We start from the raw sequence: 6545 nt of genomic DNA on the forward strand, positions 1-6545 counted from the left end.
TTTACTCTGCACTTGATTTTATCCGTTCTCTGTCTCTCTTTATATATATATATATATATATATATATATATATATATATATATATATATATATAGTGCAAAAACAACCAAACCCTCCACGGTATGTAGAATACAGTAAGAAAACTTCTCACCCGCTGTCCTTGCATTGCTGTACTGTCAGGGATCTTGTGTTACACTTACAGGAAGTCACGAGATCCCGGATTGCACAAGTCACTTTCTGTTTGAAATTCTATTAACCCTTCAATGCCTGACCAGAGTTATTATTTCCAGAGTCTCCGCTGTTCTCGCCTGTCCTATAATAATAGCTATGTTGCTATATATTTGTCCGGTGCAACATGTTATACAGCTAGTCGCATGTGTGCACCAAGGCCTGTACACTCCTCACACCATTAACCCTACATCTTCCAGCACTGCCCAACCCCCCCTACTCAGTAGTCAGAGTGCTAACCGTATATTAACTATGTATTGTCTCAGGTCCGTGTAGGGAAAAACTCAGGGTAGGTCGTAGTCCTGTCTGTTTTGTGGCCCAGTTTGGTATTTTTCATAACCAGACTAAGCAAAAAAACAGCAGCCAAAGGCCAGTATTATCAGGAGTCTTCTTGACTGGTGCCCGACTACCCTTGGTTAGGATTTGGGGTAATAGTTGGGAGTGGGAGGGGTTAATGTTAGCCCCTGCTTTAGTAATAGAGAGCTGTCAATCAGGCAACAATATTAGTATGGCAGATAAATAGTTAAAAAACAAAAAAAAAACAGGAAAACTCACACTCAGCTCTTTATTAAAATCAATCATCTCCTAACACAACTTTCATTGAAAACTAAATAAAATAAAAATAACAATATTCTAAATCACTGGGTTGACCAAATCCAACAAAGTCCACGGGATACTGGAAACCTGCAAAAAGAAGAAAAAACACCCACATACCAAAAGCAAACAGTTAATAGCGGGGATCAGTGGCGTAACTACCGCCATAGCAGCAGAGGCCACAGGGCCCAGGACATTAGGGGCCCGGTGACAGCCATTACCGCTGCTATCATTATACTCAGGGGTCTTTTCGGACCCCCGAGTATAATGATTGGTGGACCAGGAGAGGTAAGAAACATAAAAAACACTGTTACTTACCTCTCCACAATCCTGCCAGGCCTCCTTCCTGACATCCTTTCTGACGTCTCTGACGTCACATGAACCCGGCCTGCGTCCTTTGAACAAGGACGGCAATGGAGGCTGACAGCATAGGAGCCGGGGGACAGGTAAGTAACAGTAGTTTTTTATGTTTTTATTCCCCCGGGTCTCCGATTATTATACTCTGGGGTCTGAAAAGACCCCAGAGTATAATAATTGTTTATGGGTGTCCACAGTGGGACATAATACTGTATGCAGGGGCCACTATGGGGCATAATACTGTGTGTAGGGGCCACTAAGGGACATAATACTGAGTGCAGGGGCCACTATGGGGGATAATACTGTGTGCAGGGGCCACTATGGGGGATAATACTGTGTGCAGGGGCCACTATGGGGGATAATACTGTGTGCAGGGGCCACTATGGGGGATAATACTGTGTGCAGGGGCCACTATGGGGCATAATACTGTGTGTAGGGGCCACTAAGGGACATAATACTGAGTGCAGGGGCCACTATGGGGGATAATACTGTGTGCAGGGGCCACTATGGGGGATAATACTGTGTGCAGGGGCCACTATGGGGGATAATACTGTGTGCAGGGGCCACTATGGGAGATAATACTGTGTGCAGGGGCCACTATGGGGGATAATACCGTGTGCAGGGGCCACTATGGGGGATAATACTGTGTGCAGGGGTCACTATGGGACATAATACTTTGTGCAGGGGCCACTATGGGGGATAATACTGTGTGAAGGGGCCACTATGGGGCATAATAGAACACGCAGGAATGCGTAGGAGAGGGTCGGTCGAGGTCTTCGGCGTCGTTGTTGGTTGGGTGTCAAAAGTTCGCCATGGGACCCCGCCATTCCTAGTTACGCCACTGGCAGAGATTATTCTAAACTTGTAAATGTCTTCCTTCTTCCTCCATCTTCCTCTCCTTGTCTCCCAGTCTGCACTCGGACTTTTTGCTTGACAATTTTGTTGGCTATCAGTGAATTACATTTCCTCCCTTGTTTGCAGTTTTTGCAATTTTATTTGAAGTCAATGGGAGCCATTTTTGCTGGTGGATTTTGAGGCACATTCCATGTCAAAATCCGCTGGCAAAAAACTCAGTGTGAACATTCCCTTATTGTTCTAATGTTGTTGGGTCTCGGGTCTGCTCCACTTAACCCTTTATGTGCCACCATCAACTCTGATTATGACTTATTTCTGTCGTAGAGGGTAAACCCCACTTTGTGCGATAGCTTATTCTTTTCCTGTCACCCATTGAAGGACCCCATATATTTTCCCTGCACAGGGGTATACACATATACAGAACCAGCCACAAAAATGGATGCACATTACTGTATGTTGGTTTGTCATGATTGAGACAAATTTTGGTAGGGGGTTCTATTCTTTAATACCTCAAGCCCCCTCCCTCCACCATGGTTCTTGCCATGGCATCTAATAAAGATGGGTGAATTGACTTGCGCCACGTTTTCGACCAAAACATTCCATTTTGCTTGTTTTTTTTTTTTTTTACTAAAATGGCCACCACCAGAGTAGGTGACAAAATAAAAAAAACTATATTCACTTTCCATTTCCTCACAGTGCTCGGCAATCGACATCTTCCTCCTCCATGTGGATGACTTCACAGAAGAGCACCAGAGCTGATGTTTGGCGCTTTTCTGTGAATTATACGCCCGGGGACATAGACACGCAAGTGTCATGACATCATGACTGGGACTGAAGCCCGATCATATGCTTCAGCCCATAAGAAGAACACCAAACCTTGCCAGGATGAAGACATAGAGTGTTATACATCGCAAGGAGGCCCAGAAGAGGTAACAGACGTATAAATGTTATTTTTTTTGTGTGTCGTCTCCCTTTGGCCTTCAGTTATTATTCTCTGGAGTCTGAAGAGATCCCAGAGTATAATAATTTCCTTCTAATCTAGAAAAAAATGCTACAAATTTTGGATGTTAAATATGAATAAATACCCATCCTTAGGGTGCGTTCACACGATGTAACATGGAGCGTGATCTGGCACATCTACGCGTGTCAGCAGTTTGCGCGCTCAAAAAGATCCCATTCAGTTCAATGGGAGTTACGAGCGTATACGCCACGTTATTTTGCGCCCGTGATTTTGCGGGCGCAAAATAACGCGGCGTATACGCTCGTAACTCCCATTGAATTCAATGGGATCTTTTTGAGCGCTCAAACTCTGACACGCCATATACGTGCCAGATCACGCTCAATTTTACATTGTGTGAACGCAACCTTAAAAAGTAAATGCTGTTGTAGAGATGTTTGTGATGAAAATGGGTGCCCTGGCAGTCATGACCACACCTGGTTGCAAAAGGCAATTCTGCTGTGTTTCTTGTTTAGGGCCCCTTCACACGGCGTAAGTGCGCCGCTCATTTAGACATGTATACACGTGTCCGAGTGCGGCGCTTCAATACAGAGCCCATTGATTTCAATGGGAAGCGTGCGTATATCGGCATATATGCGCGCTTCCTATTGAAATCAATGGGCTCTGCTTTGAAGCGCCGCACTCGGACACGAGTATACGTGTCTAAATGAGCGGCGCACTTACGCCGTGTGAAGGGGCCCTGAATTTGCTTTTAAGCTGTTCTCCATGGGTTATAAATAAAATGATGGGGGGCAGGAATTTATTTATCAAACTTTTTAGATGTGGTATACATAGAGAAGGTAGAGGCAGATGGGCTCACATACGGTAGTTTGAACAAAGCGTAAACTAAGAACTATTGCACAGTAAATATATCAATAATGTAATTCCTAATAATTCACCTATTTAATGTTCGCATACTGTATTTCCTAGTGTATAAAGCTGGACGCAGCAGAATTTTATTGAATTTATTGAATTTTTTAAGCAAACAGAAAACAGAAGATTACTTGTTGGGATACATGAAAAAAGTTGTGAAAGATATATCATATAATGGTTGATTGGAAGATGAAGAGTCGGAATACATAGATGAGTCTACAAGTGAAGGCAGAAATAACCATCAAGTACATGTCACACATATTAAAAAACAAAACAAAAAAAGGAAAATGGAAACTTACTCCAATATCGTAGCAATAACAAGTGCATTAATAGGGAACATCAGAGATGGTGAACTACAATTTATTGCTAGAAGCCACTGCCGCTCCCTTTAAACTGGAGGTATTTTTGGTCTTTAGAAGTGATATTTTTTGTGTTTGCTCATGTATATGGGCAGAATACCTTCTCCCTTGGTGAGGCAGAGACTAAGATAACCTCTACATGGGGCAATGGGTGGGCGTTCATTCCCAAAATTGCTCATTCAAGGATATTCTTGCTATCTAAGGCTTAGGTCCCATGTTGAAGAAACATAGATTTTTTGTTGCAGATTTTGCTTCAGTTTTTCAAGCCAAAGTCGGGAGTAGCTTGAAAAGAAATAGACAGTATAAAAGAAGCTCTTAGATGTTTCTCTCATGACTTCAGCTCCAAAAACAGCAGCAAAATCTGCAACAAAAAATACTACATTTCTTCAAAGTGGGGAGTCAGCCTTAGATAGCAAAAATATCCTTGAATGAGCAATCTTGGGAATGTTCACCCATTCATGAGACCTTATGGGGCCTAATAGAGAAAACACTTTTTGGACAGAAAATCAGATCTGTAATGCAGGTCAAAATTGTTCAAATGTCAGCATCACTTCCACCGCGTAAGGGCGGCTTCACACCAGCGCCCGGTCTATGTTTTAGCCAATCTGGCGGGTTTCCATCTTCTGCCCCGAGAAACTGGATAAGTGAATCAGTTTGAAAACTGACCACCCCGAGAAACTGGATAGGGGACAGAAGACGGAAACCCGCCGGATTGGCTTGACTATAAAAATCGCCTAGTAGAGCCATGTGGCTTAACCCCCAACCTAACCCTTGATCTATTACCCCATTAATGACACAAAAACATGGTTGGAAGGAAAGGCCACAGTGGTTTTTTATTAACAAAGTTTATATTACCATAAAAAAATTACCATAACCAACAATTAGCATATATAACAGCACAAATATCATCCTGACATTTGCATATCATTTACATACCCATTAACACCACCCATTACCATAACCTTCGAATCCCAAACAACTTGAATCCAGAATCTCCTCCCCTCATCAAAGGAGTGGCCTCTGAAGGCACCAACCTTAAGACACAGACACAACCTCCGATTATTACCCCCGGCCGTGATCCACCAAGCCCAAGGGAACCGCCATCGGAGGGCAAATCCATCCTGTATCCCTTACTAGAGGACTTGGTCCCTAAACTGGTTTCCCAACCAGTAACCATCCTAGCAAGTGGGTGGAGATGACCCCTTAGTCCTCCACCCCCGTAGTGCCTCCAAAGACCCCTCCTGTGCACGCCGCCATGACTAAAATGCAGAAGAACCCATATTCTAAAGTGGGGGGGCTGGACAAGTTACTCCAACAGCCTCCTGTCTCTAACTGAATGTCTCTAAGCCCCACCTATTGTCCCTTATCTGACCCCCTTTGCCCTCTGTATGACCTGCTGCTCTTCACTCCATTTTATGTCATGTGCCCCCTTCACTACCCCTTTGAGTCCGTTACGTTGGGCTTTCTAAAGCGGAGACCAGGCACTGGTGTGAACCCGCCCTTAACAGGATACTGTATGTATAGGATGCAAACAATCACAATGTGATGAATTTTTCATTGATCTGTGCAAGGGACCGCTGATCAATGAACTAGATACAGTACCTCCTGCAGTTTGGTACATATGAGGAGAAGGTCCCAGTGTATTCATCCAATGTGCACATAAGTGAAGTGTGAATAGAGTCGTAAATCATACTGTACATGATGATTAACATATTGTATTAGTATCACTCCTGAAGACAAGATGTAGCATTTGCACAGTTAGACATATAACAGCATTATTACGATTTCAGCGCTTTCTATTTGCTATTTAGTTTATACTATATCTTAATATAAAACTATTTTTACCATTTGATAATATCCTATGTAGTGTATGAGGAAGAGTATAATGTCAGCTCCACATCTGCACTTTGATTTACAGTCTTCAGGACCTTCAGAGGACCAGAAGAATGAAAAAAATTACAGCATCACATCCCAAAAATGATGGACACAAACGGAGCCCGAGGGGCCCCATTGACTATAATGGACTCCATCGAGTGTCTGACTTGCAACACATTGTATGATAAATTTGTGATGGATCTGTACTGGACGGACACACAATGCCGATGTGACCATAACCTAACTGGTACAGGGTTAAGTCGTGTCATTTCATTTCTTAACTTATAGCCATAGATATCAGTAAAAATATAAATCTCTTCGGCTCTGAAATATTATTTTGTAAAAATCAGCTGGTATTAATGGCAGAGCCACTCCTGTACGAAACAAAACTGCTATTACTCTGGAGT

This window comes from Leptodactylus fuscus, chromosome 8, assembly GCF_031893055.1.
Source record: "Leptodactylus fuscus isolate aLepFus1 chromosome 8, aLepFus1.hap2, whole genome shotgun sequence".
Taxonomy (NCBI): Eukaryota; Metazoa; Chordata; class Amphibia; order Anura; family Leptodactylidae; genus Leptodactylus; species Leptodactylus fuscus.